Genomic DNA, 19,773 nt, shown 5'->3' with positions numbered 1-19,773 from the left:
GAAATTGGCCCTTTTCCAATTAAGTATTTTACCTTTAGAGTGGTCCATGTCCTTTTCCATAGCTATTCTAAACCTTATGATGCTATAATCGCTGTTCCCTAAATGTTCCTCCACTGACACTTGCTCCACTTGGCCCGTCTCATTCCCTAGAACCAAATCCAGCAATGTCCCCTTCCTCGTTGGGCTGGATACGTGCTGGTCAATAAAGTTCTCCTCAACACACGTCAAAAATTGCTCCACTTTTTGCCCCTTATATTATTACTATCCCAGTCTATATTAGGATAGTTGAAGTCCCCAGTTATCACTGGTCTATAGCTTTTGCACCTCTCTGTAATTTCCCTGAAAATTTGCTTCTCTATATCCTTCCCACTAGTTGGTGGCCTATAGAATATACCCAGTAGTGTAATGGCACCTCTATTGTTTCTTAACTCTAACCAAATAGATTCTGTCCTTGACCCCTCCAGCACGGCAATATTCTCCTTAATCAATACTGCCATTCACCCCCCACTTTCTTTCCTTCCCTATCTTTCCTGAATGTAAGGAATCTTACAACACCAGGTTATAGTCCAACTGTTTTATTTGAAAATCACAAGCTTTCGGAGGCTTTCTCCTTCGTCAGGTGAGCAAGTGTGGGATTCCATGGAAGGTTGCCGCATTTATATTCAGAGAACAATACCTGGTGATTACAGATAATCTTTCCATCTGCCTGTTGTCAAGGCAATCAAAGTGTTCAGACAGAGTGATGTTACCTACAGGACCACCGAATACACAAACGGCCAGAACAAAAAAGACAGAGAGAGAGATAGAGAGAGAGAAACATCCAAAAGGAAGAGAAAGACAGAGAATGACCCGTTGTGTTAAAAACAGATAACTTTTTTTCGCTGGTGGGGTTATGTGTAGCGTGACATGAACCCAAGATCCCGGTTGAGGCCGTCCTCATGGGTGCGGAACTTGGCTATCAATTTCTGTTCGACGATTTTGCGTTGTCGTGTGTCTCGAAGGCCGCCTTGGAGAATGCTTACCCGAAGATCGGTGGCTGAATGTCCCTGACTGCTGAAGTGTTCCCCGACTGGGAGGGAACCCTCCTGTCTGGCGATTGTTGCGCAGTGTCTGTTCATCCGTTGTCGCAGTGTCTGCATGGTCTCGCCAATGTACCATGCTCTGGGGCATCCTTTCCTGCAATGTATGAGATAGACAACGTTGGCCGAGTCACAGGAGTATGAACCATGTACCTGGTGGGTGGTGTCCTCTCGTGTGATGGTGGTGTCTGTGTCGATGATCTGGCATGTCTTGCAGAGGTTGCCGTGGCAGGGTTGTGTGGTGTCGTGGACGCTGTTCTCCTGAAAGCTGGGTAATTTGCTGCGAACGACGGTCTGTTTGAGGTTGGGTGGCTGTTTGAAGGCGAGTAGTGGAGGTGTGGGGATGGCCATAGCGAGGTGTTCGTCGTCATCGATGACATGTTGAAGGCTGTGGAGAACATGGCGTAGTTTCTCCGCTCCGGGGAAGTACTGGACGACGACGGGTACTCTGTTGGTTGCGTCCCGTGTTAGTCTTCTGAGGAGGTCTATGCGATTTTTCGCTGTGGCCCGTCGGAACTGTCGATCGACGAGTCGAGCGTCATATCCCGTTCTTACGAGGGCGTCTTTCAGCGTCTGTAGGTGTCCATCGCGTTCCTCCTCGTCTGAGCATCTTTCCTGAACACCTTGCATCCAGGAATATTTAGTACCCAATCCTGCCCTTTTTTGAGCCACGTCTCTCTATTTCTGCCTGCAGCTCACCAACGTTGTTTACCACTCTTCGTGTGTTTACACACGAGTCCTCTTACTTTGGATTTTTTTACATCTCCCCTTCCCTTCGCCCCACCATTAGTAGCATTGCCTTCAGCTGCCTTCACTCTATGCTCTGGAACCCCCTCCTTAAACCGCTCCACTCCATCACTTCTCTATCCACTTTTAATAATCTTCTCCTAACCCATCATTTTGACCAAGCTTTTGGTCACCTCTCCGAGCTTTCTCATCATGGCTCCATGGCTGTTCCTTCATCTATTTTACCTATTTTCTCTCCTCCCCCTCCCATAAAGTGCCTCTAAAATCAAAGGGAGGAGGGGATGGATGGTCAGGGCCATCGTGAGCCATTTGGGAGCCATTGTGTATCAGCAAGTACAGGGATGATGGGTGAGTGGGACACAATACGTGCAGCAGAGTTTTGGAAATCGAGAATTTTAAAGTCAATATGGATACTTGTCTAACACGTCAATTCTTGAGCTGCAGACTTTACGATCATGTACATGGCAAGACTAGGTCCGCTGAATTGGCAGGTCATTTTTTAGTGTTGGATCCCACTTTAACTGGCTTACAGGTTATCCACTGCCTTGCATTGGAGGTCCCCAAAGTAAGAATTGGTGGATTCCTAAACCCAGTGCCAGCTATGCTATGTGTTAGACATGTAAGCATAATTACAATGATAGTTAATCAAAAATACGGCACTGTTTTAAAAATCATTGAGAAGTATTGGACAAATAATTGTTGTGGTGCGATATTTTAGTACAAATGTTATTTTCAAACTATAAATATGTTTAATATTGCCTAGATTAAAAAAAAATGTTAACAACATGTGCAATGTGACAGGCAAGAAAGAAATAAAGAAATTACTTGTATTTATATAGCACCTTTCATGACCTCAGGATGTCCCAAAGTACTTTACAGCCAATGAAATACTTTTGAAGTGTAATCACTGTTGTAATGTAGGATACACGGCAGCCAATTTACACACAGTAAGCCCCCACAAACAGCAATGACCAGTTAATCTGTTTCAGTGATGTTGGTTGAGTGATAAATATTGGCGAGGACGCTGGGAGAACTCCCCTGCTCTTCTTCCAATAGTGCTGTAGGATCTTTTACATCCACCTGAGAGGTCAGACGAGTGGTTTAACCTCTCATCCAAAAGGCTAAGCACTTGGTGTAAGGGATCATATTTTACTGATGGGGTACTAGGTTAGCAATCCTTGGGCTCCTGGAGCAAATCAAAATTTCATTAGCAGCCAAAATTGTCATCATGGTACAGGGATGACTCACCGGGAGTTTACAGCTCGCTGAGCTCAATTTAGTGAGTGTTCAGTAAACTGTTTTCTAATATCCATTACAACCCCTTTTGCGTTCTGCATTTAAAGGTCTGGCTGTAGGTGGTAATGCCTATTTGCAGCTGTAACACGTGTGCAAAAAAAAGGGGGGAAATGCAACGTTAAATGCTATTTTAAAAGAAAAACTACCCCTTGAACCAAACATGGCCTGAAATGGCTTGGAATGTAACCAGGGGACTGCAGGACTCAGCAGCATCTTTCCTTTTTTTTTGGTATATTTAACATTTTATTGCAATATTTGTACAGTTCTTCTGGAAACCCCGTTTAGATTACGGCCAATTGTATGAGCAACATCCAAAGCATCTTCCTCCTTGGGGCGAGGGGGGCTGCTCCCTGCCCTCCTCCACGCCTGTGTCCTTATTTGGAGGGTACGCGCACCGGGCACGGGCACGGGCACGCGGCTCCAGTGCGATGCTGCAGTGAGCGTGCTGGAATCGGGAGGGTGAGTGGAGCTCGTGCCTTTATTTGGAATAAAGCGGAAGAACGTGCGCGCGCGCTGGCTCGCTCCCGCTGGACCGTGTCGTCACACGTGTCAATCACAATACACAGACCCGGAGCGCGAGCAGGGCTGCGGCTGGTTGGGAGAAAAGAGTCTGAAGGAACGAGAGCGGGACCAGTATCTTTTATTTATTTATATATATATATATATATATATATGCACACACACACAGACCGCATACAAATACTGCAGGTAATGTGTTAGCATTTTTGCACCAATTAGAGGCGCTTTGCTTTATCTTTTATTTTAATTCGTTAATGCCGCCTTAAAGAAAGGAGGTTTGATGTGATCGGTATGCGTTCGGAGCACAAGTGATTGTGTATCAGAGCTTGCTTGTTGATGCAGAGGGTCGTTTCTTCCTTTCTCTTGCGTTTGCGTTTGTTGAGGTTTTTTTTTTGAATCCTTCCCAAAATAAGGAGGCGACTTTAGCCGTTATTGTAAAATGTGAAGGTTTTGTATTATGTAACGGATTAAAATAACTGTTCCTTGCAACATGATACTTTGTGATGGAGCTGTCACATGTTTCCTACAAAATTTAATCAAATTTCGGCTCTCCTGTAATTATAATACAATAAAATCTGCATGCATCGTACAGTGGTGATGATTCTAAGCAGGTAGCTTCTCTGTGCAGTAGGCCTTGACTCAGGTCAGCTGATGCTGGGAACCTTGAGCAAATGCAAAGTTTCTGTTGCAAATCTGCCATCTTCTGCAAACGTTATTTTTATTATTCTCCCCCCGCCCAAGCTAGTTAACTGTGCAGAAGCCCAAGAATGCTTTTAACGTGATGAGACGAAGTAGAAAGGAACGACCTTTTGAATTTCGGTTGCTGGGGTGGGGTCTTGTAGGAGGTCTCTTGCTCGTAAGCTTTTAAGAATCTCAGGGATGACTACCTCGATGCATTTCTTTATGGCAGTTTACACTTAAGGGGCGTATTCTCTTGGGAAGCTTAAGTGGGCCAGTGTATGTTTCAGGAGACTAATTAGCCTGGAAGTGACAAGCTAGCAGGCTTTCATCTAACTTAATGCTGATCGAGTTTGTCTCAAACCAGCTTTCATCATGTGTACATATTAATTTTACCCATGATTTTAATATCCCAAGGAATAGTGAATGAATTGCTGCCTTCGTGAAAAATTGTATCCCATGTTTATTCTAGTTTTCAGTATATGGCATGGAACAAGCATGTTTCTGCAGAGTGAAAGATGTACACATTTGCCTAATTCCTTCTGCAGTTTGATAATTTCAAACCTACTTTCTTTTTTAAAAAAAATGCAGACCATGCACATGTTTAGTATAATTGGCAGAAATCATTTTCTTTTGTAATCACTTAAATTTACACTTTTGAGTTGGTCTGCAGTATCTTAATTATTTTTTAAAAAGTTGTGCAATTTGTTAGATGCTTTGTAGCTGTACTCCAGAAATTTCCAAATGTTGTCTGTAAATGATCTTTTGAGAGATTTGCATTAATGCTAACTTCAGGGTGTTGAAACTTGGTGCACCTGATATATTTATTTTTCAGTATGCATATTATATGTAATCATTTTTGTTAGATGTCTGTAAAATGGCTGCCTTCATTTACAAGGTTCATTTACATGGCAACCAAAGGAGGTTAACCTTGGTAATTGGTTATAGTTTCATATCGGTAGATAGTTTGTAAGCAAACTTCCAGCACCTGGACAGAGGTGGAAGAAGTATCTGCTAATGAAAGATTCGTTGTGAGGAACTGAAAATGCATTTGTGTCATTCGAGGAAACTACAGACAAGTATCAAAGAAAATGTCTTACTGAAGAACTGTTGGATATAGGGAGAAAAAATGCAGTAACTTGTTATATTTGAAGATGTTCTTTAGTAGTTGAAAAAATTTTAAGTTTTTTTTACAGTGAGCTGTAATGACCTGGAATGCACTGCTTGAAAGAATGGTGGAGGCAGATTCAATAGTAACTTTAAAAAGGGAATTGGATATATACTTGTAAAGGAAAAAATTGCAGGGCTACGGGGAAAGAGTAGGGGAGTGGGACTAATTGAATAGCTCTTTCAAAGAGCTGGCACAGGCACAATGGGCCGAGTGGCCTCCTGCGCTTTATGATTCTATGTATGGAATCAAAATGCTTAAGTACAATGTTGCATTTTAGAAAATCTTGAATATGCTGCTTTTTATGAAGTTTTCTGTAACAAACTTAAACATAATAGGTCAGACCTACACTTTAATAGTCCTGTAGAACTTTACCTTAACAAATGTATGTATATACCTTCTTCATTTGCTCACCTGTTCTGCCTAGTTTGCATTAGCTCACTTCCACTTCTCAATGCGTGACATCCTATGTAATACCTATATCTATAGGAAGGATGTAAAGATCATGGGGAGGGTGCAGAAGAGAGGCATAATTACAAGGAGACGCAAGAGAAATTGGGGCTCTCATCATCAGATCACTGAATTTTAAGAGTCAACCTAACAGATGTGTTCAAAATTATGAGTACTTTCGATAAGTTAAACAGGGAAAAGCTATTGCCACTGGTTGGAGAGACAGTAAATAGAGGGCATAAATTTAAGATCACCAACAAAAGAATGATGGGGGAGGTTAGAAGAATTTATTTATCCATTTATTTATACAGAGGGTTGTTAGGACATTGAATGCCTTGCCAGAAACAGCAGTGGAAGAAAATCCATAATCCATAATATAGCTTTTCAAATAGAACTAAATACATAGAGGCCTACTCATAGAGGCCTACTCAATACATAGAGGCCTACTCATAGTTACATTCGCTTCCTCTGAACTGTAGTTTGGCTTCTTCACTGTTTCATGTAGGGTGTGGGGCATTCATATTAGTCCAGAGTTTTGGCTGGTGCAGAGTTTTTTTGCAATTTGTTTTGTTCAATCATCTCATTTATGTTAAAGTTTTTTAGTTTCTATTTAGCTAATTTGTACGTTCTGGAATGCCACATAGAATTTTTCAGCGCAAAAGGAGGTCATTCGTGTCTGTGACACTCTCTGAAAGAGCTATCCGTTTTGTCCCATTCTTCTGTTCTTTCCCCGTACCCTTTTAAATTTGACTCTTTCAAATATTTATTTTAGTTCTATTTGAAAAGCTATATTATGGATTTTCTTCCACTGCTGTTTCTGGCAAGGCATTCAATGTCCTAACAACCCTCTGTATAAATAAATGGATAAATAAATTCTTCTAACCTCCCCCATCATTCTTTTGTTGGTGATCTTAAATTTATGCCCTCTATTTACTGTCTCTCCAACCAGTGGCAATAGCTTTTCCCTGTTTAACTTATCGAAAGTACTCATAATTTTGAACACATCTGTTAGGTTGACTCTTAAAATTCAGTGATCTGATGATGAGAGCCCCAATTTCTCTTGCGTCTCCTTGTAATTATGCCTCTCTTCTGCACCTTTCCCATGATCTTTACATCCTTCCTATAGATATAGGTATTACATAGAATTATGTAGATATAATGTACAGCACAGAAACAGACCATTCGGCCGAACTGATCGATGCCGGTGTTTATGCTCCACAGGAGCCTCCTATAACTCCTCTTCATCTAATCATATCTGCATAATCATCTTTTCCTTTACCCCTCTTGTGTTTATCTAGCTTCCTCTTAAATGCATTTATGCTATTAGCCTCAACTACTCCTTGTGGTGGCGAGTTCCACATTCTAACCACTCTCTGGGTAAAGAATCCCTATTGGATTTATTAGTGACCATCTTATATTTATGGCCCCTAGATTTGGACTCCTCCACAACTGGAGACATCTTCTCCATGTCTACCCTATCAAACCCTTTCATAATCTTAAAGATCTCTATCGAGTCACCCCTTTGCCTTCTCTACTAGAGAAAAGAGCCCCAGCCTGTTCAATCTTCCCTGATGGGTATAACCTCTCAGTTCTGGCATCATCCTTGTAAATCTTTTTTGCACTTTCTCAAAAGGTGTGGCAGGGTTCACTGCAATCAATTCGCCATTTTTGACAGGGAGGAATGAGGCATAGAGAACTTTGTACTTTGAATGTACCAACACTAGAAAATGCACTCAATTTCCATTGATTTTGCATCAGTGAAAATAAATCAATAATCTTTGGAAAGTACATTGTGTCCTTGAAATCCTGCCCCAGTGAAATTCTGAACAAACTGTCCTTTGTTATGGACTATTCACATTTACAGCCACTGGATTTCTCACCATGTCCCAACTCGCCTTCTGTGCAGTGCACCCTGGATTCTTATATAATTGAAGATCACTATCACCACTGCATAGCTGGTAGGGAAGGCCAAATTGGAATCGTAGAGCATCTCTTGCTTTCTTGGTAAAGAGATGCTTCTGCTTGAGTTTTAATGACTTTACTATGATCAGAAATGTGTTGTCTGAGGGGAAACCCAGTAAGTGTTGTAATGCACAAATGTGGTATCTTGCCACCAGGGCATCTAAGTTTTTTTTTGCCTTGGTAGGCCAAATATGTGTGTACCATGGAGCCTCAGGGGCTACATATAAAGGTTAAATCAACATATCCCCATTAATTTTCATATCTCAAGTAGCTGATGCTAACATTTAGAATTTATCTGAGGCATGGTGCTAAGAATAGGCTTTCAGGACAAAGCGAGTAAGAAATAAATACAAATAGGACTAAATTGCCTGGGCTTCGAGGACTGTATTGCCTTGCGGCCAATGAGCTGCTGTTTGGATATCACTGACCTAGCCAATTTCACTTTTTTTTAAAAAGAAGCTGATTGAATTGTGCTTTTGAAAAGAGTGGATGGTGGAGAAAGATGAGTTGTTATGATCATGTTGCTCATTTCAGGCTACACAAGAATATGTTCGAGGCCTTTTTGTATATACTGATCTGACTAGCTTTGGATTGCATGCATCTGAATTTGCCTTCACTATCCACAATGTTGGGGGTGGGGGGAAGATAAGGTATACACATCTAAACAGCCACGGTAATTAAAATGAACGAAGGAAGCTAGATTATGCACGTCTTAACATTTCATTTTAATGTACCATGGTTCCCTTCTCTGCTGTTTTTGGGTCACTTGGAGTGACAGATGCAATTGTGAGCTTACTGCATTCTAGCTGTACCGCTGGATGAATCTGCAGATGGGCAGAAACACATGGCTGCAGGCTGCTCATCCTCTTCACGTCCAAATTAGTGGCCCTGGCAGATTGTCAGGAGTGTTGATTTTGTTTGATGTTAACCTGTTACAAACACTGTCTGATTGAAATGCGATAATTTAACCCCAGCAGCATCAAATTAAGGCCTTCTGTTTCATTTTAAATTCGTTAGTTCATAAAGCTTTCTTTTCCATAAATGGTGTGGCAATCGTATGAATGTATATTAAGCAGATGATATTGCAACTCAGGTATGAAAGGAGAAATGTTCATAATCATGTAATTTATATGACTGGTTGTATAAACGAGCAAATGTTTCCACTAAATCATCTTGATTAAAGCTCGTGGATCTCCTAAAATGGCTGCTTTCAGCATCATAAATTTGATATTTTAGATTTCTGGATTAGTAGTGAAAAGAGTGCTACTTATTAGTGGAGCTGAAAATTGTACAGTCAAGCAACTGAATTGTCTTTTTAAATAGTTTGTGCAATTCCCGCCAGTGCTATTTGGAAAAGGTTGGGTCTGATGGGACGTCGTGATCTGAAGTTGTGCTTTGCCACGTGTTAATTGTATCTGTGATTTATATTAATTTAGTGTTAATTGTATTCAAGTGGTGTGTATCAATTGGGGCTCTCGTATCTATTTAAGAGAGCTGATCTAGAGTGTGGTGTGTGTAATGTGGAGCTCTGTGAATAAAGGCTTGGAAGCAACTGAAGACCAGGCTCCAGTATTCTATCCTTCTGTCCAGTTTAGAACACCACGTTCAGTGACCAAATGCAGTGCCAGACCTCATCATAGGAATTGGGGGGGGGGGGGGGAAATGAGGAAAGAGAATCAGTGGTTTGGTGCATGCAGGGCATCATTCTGTGGTTCCTCCCCCACTCTGGTGTGAATCTAGAATTGGCAGAGTTGCTTAAAGATAGAATGCTCCAAATACAATTTTATAGAACAGTTTGGCAATACAGACATTGAAGATCTCTAGTGCTAGTGCGCTGTTTTTCTTTGAGGAGATGCTGGGGGAAGGTCTTGACTTTGTGCGATAGTGTCATAGCGAGTCGGCAGCCAAGTGACTTTAATGGAAATAAAAATCGGGAGAGATGATAACAAGCTGCCAACTCACTATCACCCGTTTTACACTATCGCACAAAGACAAGATCTGTTTCAAAACAAAAGTAAAATGCTGGAAATCTGAAATAAAAACATAAAATGCTGGGAACGCTCAGCCGGTCAGGCAGCCCATGTGGAGAGAGAAATAGTCAACGTTTCAGGTTGATGACCTTTCGTCAGAATTGTAAGTGAGGATTTAACAGTTTTTAAGCAAGTGCAGAGCCAGGGGTGTGGTGGGAGGGCAGAGAAAACAAAAGGAAGGTCTGTGATAGCGTGGAGGGCAGGAGTGATTAAATGACAAAAGGGATGATGGTACAAGGCAAAGTGGGTGGTAATGGGATAAGTAAAGAAACAAAATATGGGTCTAGAGAAGGTTTAAATGGCAACAGCAGAACCATTACCAACACACACTGTTTGAGAAAATGGGAGCAGTGATTATGATCTTAAATTGTTGAATTCAGTGTTAAGTCCGGAAGGTTGTAAAGTGCCTCATCGAAAGATGAGGTGCTGTTCCTCGCCTGCGTTGAGCTTCATTGGAACAGTGTAGGAGGCCGAGGTCAGAGTGGCATGGAAAATTAAAGTGGCAAGCGACCGGAAGGTCAGGGTCATGCTTGCGGACTGAGCGGAGGTGTTCAGCAAGGCGATCACCCAGTCTGCGTTTGCTCTGCCCAATGTAGAGGAGACCGCATCGTGAGCAGCGAATACAGTATACTAAACTTGAAAGTAGCACAAGTAAGTTTATTTCACCTGGAAGGAGTGTTTGGGGTCCTAGACGGTTGGTTTGGAAGGAGGTGAAAGGGAGGGTGTTGCCTCTCCTGTGCTTACATGGGTAGGTGCTGGGGGAAGGAGAGTGGGTGTTGGGGATGATGGAAAAGTGGACCAGGGAGTCGCGGAGGGAGCGGTCCCTTCGGAATGCTGAAAGGGGAGAGGAGGGGAAGATGTGTTTGGAGGTGGCGGAAATAGCAGAGGATGATCCGTTGAATGTGGAAGGTGTGGACAAAGGGGACCCTATCGTGGCTCTGGGAGGGAGGGGAAGGGATGCGGGAAATGGGATGGACACAGTCGAGGGCCCTGTCAACCACAGCGGAGGGGAATCTTCGGTTGAGGGAAAAGGAAGACATATCAGAAGCACTGAAATGGAAGGTGGCATTGTTAGAACAGATGAGATGGAGAAACTGGGAGAATGGAATAGAGCCCTTACAGGAAGTGGTGTGGGAGGAAGTGTAATCAAGATCTACCCCACTGTCTTTGGGCGAAAGGGCTGTGCATCATTTTTGCTGGTAATGTTTTCACGATGCACTTGTTTCGATGCAAATTGCGCCACAGCTGTTGAATGTTTGGTGAACACTTTGTATTAGGGAGACACTATCTTTAACAAAATGCATTTTTTTTGGCAGCCCAGCAAGTGTCCTCATAAATCTCCTCCTGCAATCAATGCTATTAGTGTTCTAAAATAATGGTGAAATTCTAGACTACCTTTTCAGCTTGTTGCTGTTCAGGAGTGACCCCAGTTATTTGTATTGGTGTCATCTCTTAAATAATTAAGAATGTGGCAGATGTATGTTTTGCCTTATGAACCTGCACCAGCCACTGTACCAAAGCAGAATTATGAGGAAAGCTGTGCTGTAGTGGAAAATTCTCTTGTCACTTGTATTTTTTTGAACGTTAACATCGTCCCTCGTTAGTTGTATGATTTATATCCGTTATTGTTAATTGTATTCAGGTGGTGGGTATCAATTAGGGACTCTTGTATCCTTTGTATAGGTGAGTTTATATAGGGTGTGGTGTGTGTGTAAGGGGAATTTCTGTGAATAAAGGCTTGACAACAACTGAAGAGCAGGCTCTAGTATTCTATTCTTCATCACCAGTTATAACACCTCTGATCCTCCTCAAAAATGATGTTTCTATTGTGAGACATGCAGGGATTTGGGAAAGCAAAGCGTTCAAACCCTATTGCATTTTTAACTTTGGTGTGTCTGTACCCGGTCCTTTTTTTGCTAGGCCTGTGGTTGAGTGTATTAACCTACTGCTGAGTGTAATTGTGCCATTTATAACTTGATATCCCAGGCAGAGAAGGAAGCTGCAGTAACCACTGCAGAGTTTACATCTCCTCTCCTGGAAGTACACATTTCTGTACGTCATTAAAATACATCTTAGCATGTGTAATCTGATTCAATATGATGGAACTTTGGAGGAACAAAGTTATGTTGTCTTTGCGAAAGGTGCTTCTTTGTCTTTGTGTGTTTATCCAGTGAGTAACTGAGCCAATAATAGGGCACGGTAGTGTCGTGTTTATGTTACTAGACTAATGATTCCCGAAAACGTGAGTTCAAATCCCACCAGGGCAGTTTGAGAGTTTGAATTCAGTTTAAAAATGATCTGGAAAAGCCCACTGCTCCTAATTAAATCAGTGATTAGTTGCAGAAACCCAATGCAAACTGGTTTAAGTTTGCAGACCAAGAACTAGGGTTAGGGGCAGTGGAGACAGATCATAGCAGCCAGGAACCTACAAAAGGAGCTGGATAAAACCTGCAATTGGGCAAATGAGACTCCAAGCAGATAAGTGGCAGAAAAAATGCATGTTGAAAGTATATTGCGGAGGGTGTCGGAATAGCTAAAGATAAAGTGGAAAGAGGTCTGGGTGTGACAGTTCGGCACTTAACCTGTCAAATCACTGTGGGCAGCAATTGCCAAAGCAAGTAGAATGTTTTATTATATTGCTAGGTCCGTTGAATATAAATCAGAAGATCTGCTAAAGTTGTACAGTGTCCTGGTCAGACTACAGCTCCAGTGTCGGTCACCAAGACATAAAGGGAACATTCATGCTGCCAGGTGGTGCAGAGAAGAGCCACAAGCCTAATCCCTGTTGCCAAAGGGTTGGGTTATGAGGACAGACTGGAGAAACTTCAGTCTCTTAACCTTGAAGGGAGGTGACCTTTTGATGTATACAAGATATTAAACAGCATAAATAAAGTTAATCTGGAGCACTGCTTCTAGGTATGCCAGGGTACAAGAACAAGGAGGTATAGGTTTGTTGGCCAGGGGCTGCAGAAAGTAACCTGAGATTTCCAGCTGCTGACACACAGGCACAAGCAACTTTTGAACTGAAGTAACCTGAGTTCAGTCGCTGGCCTGAGCTGGCTGGAACCGGTTTGAATTAGCTAAGTTTTGTGAAAGACAAAGGAAATGTGACAAGACACAAGTCCTTATTTAGAAAAGGAGTAATGAGGTAATGCTACTTAAGTCCTTGGGACAGAGCCAATGAGGAGAAGACTCAGACTAGGCGAGCAAGCCTAAACCAACTGGAGAGAGAGAGAACACAGCTTGAAGAGATCAGATTCGGAATAAGAATGAGGAATCTGGGGCGTGGAGCCAGAGCGAAGACTCCGGAGACCAACCATCGCGGAAGTGGAAGAACCTACGTCAGGGACGTAGAGACGACGTATATTCTGTGACCACTCTGAGTGTCAGAGAAACCTTGAAAGAGAGAGAGCGAAGACACCGGAGACCAACCATCGAGGAAGTGGAAGGACCCACGTCAGGGACGTAGAGACGACGTCGAGAGACAGAGAGAACGGAACTCCTGGCCAGCGTCAGCTCTCCTTTTCGGGTATTATCCTTTATATTCTGTGACCACTCAGGGAGTGTCAGAGAAACCTAGTGGGTGTGCGTTTAGATCCTAGTTTGGGTATAAAACTGTATAACCTGGTGCAAACTGCATGTCTATATCTAACCAGATGTATAAGCTATATGTATATGATCTAACGGTGTGAATAAAGCGAATTGAGAGTTGAGAGAATTGACTCTTCTCCTCTTTGTACTAAGCTAATAACCGTAACCGGTGACCTCTGGTCAACAGGTTAAAACTGGTGAAAGGAAAGTTTGGGACAGACTCCAGAAATGTTAAGTGTTAACTCACACAGAGTAATTAACACTTAGATTGGTCAGATAGCATGATGGGAATTGTCTGAATGGATGAGCTAAGATGAGCTGAAAGTAAACAGGTGAGAGTTCAGTGTTAATGTAAGGCAGCTTAGGATAAGATGTTTCCAGAGCAGTGCTGTACAGATTTCATATTCAAATCAAACCAAGATTTTATTCAAAAGTAAATTATTAGCTTATAAAATAAAATTGGCCACCCAAGTATGGGAATTGGTTTAAAATATCATGCCTTTATGATCACTATAGTCGGCCTTCTGTCATTAATAACTAATATGATGCATTGCCACTTAGTGATCCACTTTTCCTGTTGAATTTCAACCTTTTTATATATATATACAGATTTTTATATATACAGATATGTTGGTGTAAAGTTAGAATGTGCAGAGCTCGGTTGGAAAAAGCCTTGCCTGATGTGGTTTGGAGCCATACAAGAACAGGAAGCTCCCCAGTTTGCTGCTTAGGTCTGCACTGGGTTAATTATGGAGTTTGGCAGTGAGGTGCTACCATTGACCTCCATATCATGGGCAAGGGAGGGAAAATCAGTTGATGTACCTGCTGTCCAGTGACCCTTCGCTATAAAGTGTGCATGTTGGATGAGGATAACTGAGCTAGACTTTAATACCTCCATGGTGACTAGGCTGCTGCTGCTCGCTATTTGGGCTTAGAGAACAAATGGTCACTTGGTGGAGTAACAGTGGGTTGCAAGTATCCTTAGAACCCAATCCCCAAATGTAAGTCATGGCAGAATCATGCAGCACAGAAGGAGGCCATTCGGCCCACCGTACCTGTGCCGATTCTTTGTAAGAGCGGAGTAAGTATGCTAACTAAGAGCTTTGTAAGCCCCTGTCTTCCATAAGCTTGAAGAAATTAGATTAACGTTGATCCACTTTGTTGCAAGAAAAGATTTGTTTTACTTGATGAGATTGGTGTAGTTTCAAACTTTACATTGAACCTTATCAAATGCGTCTTTAAGCAACACTTTGGTTCCTAGTAAATATAGAGATGTTATCCTCCAGCAGTCTGGCATTGAAACTATTAGAATCACTGCTGTCAAGGAAGATAGGGATTTTTTAAATTAAAATCTACAAATGCTAATTGTCGAACATAGTTCCTAGTGAGAATCCAACCAGTTCAGTAATAGAGGAAAGGATGTTGGACCAAATCGGCAGTAGAAATGATCATAAAACCCTATGCAAAAGTTGTATGGAGGCTAAAATTTGGATTTGAAGGTGTAACTCATTTGCCTGATTTTACAAAAAAACTAGAATTGGAAAATAGTGCAACCCTTCATTGTTGACTGCATCAGAAAGTTTACTCCTTTTGCATGCGGCTGGTTTGGTCGATCTGGGTAATCATCTCTTTTGCAAAAGTTTACGGTTTTGCATGAAACGTTAACAGACATGCCATGTGGACGTTCGCTATACAGTTTAAAGGTGTGTATATTGGATCCAGTCCCAGCAGACCTGGGTCACATTGGATTAAAGAGATTTACTTGTCCAGACAACAATGATCCCACTTGTAAAACTTTGAGATAATATCAAGAATGCAACACTACGTACCTCCTCGTGCTTGCGAAATTTGGTATAAGTCTAGTTGCATGGCATTCGTCGTTAACAGCATAAAATTCAGACTATGAAGCTATTATGTGGTGTGTATATTGTAATATATGAAAAATCTTGCATCTCCATGCAATTCCTGTTTACAAAACCTGTTGTCACACTTAAATGTCAACTTTTTTCTGTTATAAATTTTCATGTTCACATCTATAATGAATACTATTAGTGTATAGTTGTTTGGTTGTACTTATATCCTCCCCACCACCACCACCACCCCCGCCCCCCCACCAGTGGTAACGCTGTTTTGTGTCTTCCACGTACTCCGTACTGCAGAGAGATATCTGCACCTGCATACCCTGGTCGAATTATTCTACACTTGGTCTTTACTCTGTGTGGAATGCTATGGGAGATCGACCAGTATATATTAAGTTTACTTAATCTCCTTTGTTGGTTTCTTGTTGACTCTACTTATTGGAGTGGTTAAAGCAAGGGCTGAAACGCACTGGACTGGAAACAATGGCCTCTAGATTTAATTGGATGAACATCTGTCTGCTTCTCTACCCACTCCCGCACCGTTACCTCAGGATCTACCCTTGGCCCCTTCTATTTCTCATCTACATGCTGCCCCCCGGCGACATCATGACGTCAGGTTCCACATGTACACTGACGACACCCAGCTCTACCTCATCACCACCCCTCTCGACCCTTCCACTGTCTCTTATTTGTCACATTGCTTGTCTGACATCTCGACCGAAGCCATTGTCTTTAGTCCCGCCACAAACTCCCATTCCCTAGCCACTGATTCCATCCCTCTCCCTGACCACTGTGAGAATGAATCAGACTGTTCACGACCTTGACGTGCTATTTGACCCTGAGCTGAGCTTCCGACCCCCATATCCTCTCCATCACCAAGACCACCTACTTCCACCTCTGTAACATTGCCCATCTCTGTCCCTGCCTCAGTCCATCTGTTGCTGAAACCCTCAACCATGTTTTTGTTACCTCCTAGATTTGACTCTTTCAATGCTCTCCTGGCTGGCCTCCCATCTTCCATCCTCCATAAACTTAAGCTCATCCAAAACTCTGCCTGTATCCTAATTCGCACAAAGTCCCGTTCCCCATCACTCTTGTGCTCGCTGACCTACATTGGCTCCTGGTTCTCGAACGTCTTGATCTTAAAATTCTCATCCTCATGTTCAAGTCCCTCTATGGCCTCGCCCCTTTCTATCTCTGTAACCTCCTACAACCTTCCGAGATCTCTGCCCTCCTCCAACTCTTGTGCATCTCACTTCCTTCGTCCCACCATTGGCGGCCGTGCTTTCAGCTGTTTAGGCTCTAAGCTCTGAAATTGCTTCCCTAATCCCCTCTACCCCTCTCTCTCCTTTTTAAGACCCTCCTTAAAACCTACCTCTTTGACCAGGATATAGAAGCACCGGTGAAAGTACAAAAAAGATTTACTAGGATGATACTAGAACTGAGAGGTTACAACTATCAGGAAAGACTGAACAGGCTGGGCTCTTTTCTCCAGAAAAGAGAAGGCTGAGGTGTGGCCTGATAAAGTCTTTAAAATTATAAAGAGGTTCGATAGGGTAGACATAGAGAAGATGTTTCTACTTGTGGGGGAGTCTAATACTAGGGCCCATAAATATAAGATAGCCACTAATAAATCCAATAAGGAATTCAGGAGAAATTTCTTTACTCAGAGTGGTTAGAATGTGGAATGCGCTACTAAGGAGTAGTTGAGGCGAATAGCATGGATGCATTAGATAAGCACATGAGGGAGAAAGGAATAGAAGGGTATGTTGATAGGGTGAGATAAAATAAAGAGGGAGGATGCTCGTGTGGAGCAAAAACACTGGCTTAGACCTGTTGGGCCGAATGGCCTGTTTCTGTGCTATAAAAGTCTAGTAATTCCCTCCTTAAACCTCTCCTCCTCCTTTTAAGACGCTCCTTAAAACCTACCTCTTTGACCAAGCTTTTGCTCACCAGTCCTAATATCTTATGTGGCTCTGTCAATTTTTGTCTGATTACACTCCTGTGAAGCACCTTGGGATGTTTTACTATGTTACTATGCTATATAAGCTCAAGTTGTTGTGCTACATGAAGTATTATGGCCCCATAGCACAAAGCTTGCCCAATGCCTGCTACTAAATTTTTCTAAATCACTCGAGCTATTCCTAGTATGGAATTGCGTTGTGGGGGGAAGTCATAGATAAAGTGGAGTAGATCATACTCTTCTCACCTTGTGGCCTCCTCTGTCCTTGACCTAGGAATGCTTTGTGCTGACACAGGAGGTAGTGTGGTCCATTTCATAGCACTCATCTTGATTAATAGAAAAAAAAGGTCAAATTGACCAATAAATTTCCTTTTCTTGGTTGAGCTACAAGGGGAAAATTGTCTGGCTAAGTTGCAGTGCTATTCCCTGGGTCAGCCTGTGACACATTGTTGGTGCAGGTTGATTTCTCAGCGGGAATTATGTCCTGTTACTCCTTCAGTACTCGCCGGGAGACGAGAGGTCCCTAAAGGGCCAATGTGAATGTTGATCGTTGAGTCAAATACAATAGTGATCCAAGTACTGTCAGCCGTGACTCTGTGGTAGCACTCTTGCCTGAGTCGGAAGGTTGTGGGTTCAAATCCCACTGCAGAGACTTGAGCAGAAAATCTAGGCTGACACTCCAGTTTAGTATTGAGGGAGAGCTGCATTGTCAGAGCTGCAGTCTTTCGGATGAGACATTAAACCGAGGCCTCGTCTGCCCCCTCAGGTGGACGTAAAAGATCCCATGGCACTATTTCGAAGAAGAGCAGGGGAGTTCTCCCCTGGCCAATATTTATCCCGCCACCAATGTCACTAAAACAGATTATTTGGTCATTATCACATTGCTGTTTGAGGGATCTTGCTGTGCACAAATTGACTGCCGCATTGCCTACATTACAACAGTGACTACAGATCAAAAGTACTTAATTGGTTGTAAAGTGCTTCGGGGCGTCCTGAGGTCGTGAATGGCTCTATATAAATGCAAGTCTTTTTTTCTTGAGGGCTTTTGAACAAGCTTTGAGTATAATATTACCAGTACTTTTAGCTGTACAGTATTGAGATCTTTTTATACTGCATAAGTGTGCAGTAATAAATATTTACTGTTGCTTGTTTTCAATGGAGTAATAATATTCTGCAAGGTGCAATTTGCCTTTCAGACCAGAGATCCTTTAATCAAATTTTATGCCATGTTTTTATTGCTACATTTTATTGGTGATTTTTAAGTAAATTCTATCCAATTAATTTAAATTCTATCCAATTTGCACTTGGTATTTTTGAGTGAGTTGTCCGATGTATAATGAGTGTACAATACAATGTTCATCTTGTACCAGTTATCTATTTTCCACATTCGAGTGACAGGGAGGCTTGTGCAGGTGTTTTTATTTTTAAAAGCCTGAATCACCTGAAAGGTGCATTGCTTCAGTATATGACCTACTTTATCGATCCCTGGTGTGTTTTAGGGAACGAACTGACAGAATGCGGCATAATTACAGCTCCCTCTCTCTTCAGCCATTGTTACCTCTGCAGGCCAGCTTCAATTTTTGAGCATTTTGATTTTATTAAGTATCATTTAAGTTTTTTGTAGACTTTAATTGGGCTCCAGTTTTCCACTAATGGCATAAAGTGACATAGGCCTTGATATTACCCCCCCCCCCCCCCCAAACGACAGGGGGTGGGGGGTGACAGTTAAAAATTGAGGAATGCATCGCCGACCTGCCAAGTACGCGCCTGCCGCCATTTTTATGTCAGCGGGTTTTGTGGTGTATCTTTGTCCCGTCTTAGAGAGGCGGGATGCCTCATTATCATGTTTAAATCAGGCTCCCACAGTGCAGTTGGGAGCCTGATTTAAATTTAACAGTTGCCACGCAGGTTTCCTAGGGCTTGGGAAAGCCAGCACCGAAATGGAGGCGAGAGTTGTGGCTCAAGCAGGTTAGTACTTTTTAGAGCATGCCTTGTGGGCCAGGAGGAATAGGACTGTTTCCCACCCCTCAAGCAAACCGTTGGCCTCTCTTCTGCTGGTTGGGTGCTCTCCTCGCTGCCGTGACAGGCAACCTCCCCCACCCCTCCCTCCCCTCCCCAAACCAGGCTCTGATTTCTCCCGATTGTCAGGGATGGTCCCCGGCTGTGTTCTCCTGCCGCTGGTTTTCCCGTTTGGCAGTCAGCTAGCCTTTCAATCTGGCTGGCTGCTGGGCGGGAAACGGAAGAAGAAAATTATACTGAGGTCCTGCCGTTTTAAAATCGGCAGAAGGACTTCCACATCCACGGCCTTGCCATATTTCCCCTGCACCCTACCTGTAAATATCGAGGCCATGGTATCCAGGTAGTTCTCTGTTGTAATCTATTTTTTTTCTTGTTTTTCAAAGCTCCATTGCCTAAAAGTGCACATGTAGAT

At 42.6% G+C, this 19,773-nt stretch overlaps 1 protein-coding gene across 1 annotated transcript in view; it reads left to right on the top strand.

The window, feature by feature from the left end:
• The first annotated feature begins 3,667 nt into the window (after positions 1 to 3,667).
• Positions 3,668 to 19,773, top strand: part of cap2 (cyclase associated actin cytoskeleton regulatory protein 2) — a 306,535-nt gene continuing 290,429 nt past the window's right edge. Inside the window, exon 1 of the mRNA XM_068001661.1 lies at positions 3,668 to 3,830. The gene's annotated coding sequence lies outside the window, so the exon portion shown is untranslated. The remainder of the gene's footprint in view (positions 3,831 to 19,773) is intronic.

The sequence above is a fragment of the Heptranchias perlo genome, chromosome 2 (genome assembly GCF_035084215.1).
Source record: "Heptranchias perlo isolate sHepPer1 chromosome 2, sHepPer1.hap1, whole genome shotgun sequence".
Taxonomy (NCBI): domain Eukaryota; kingdom Metazoa; phylum Chordata; class Chondrichthyes; order Hexanchiformes; family Hexanchidae; genus Heptranchias; species Heptranchias perlo.
The sequence above is the reverse complement of the archived record's forward strand: the minus strand, read 5'-3'. Positions and strand labels throughout refer to the sequence as shown.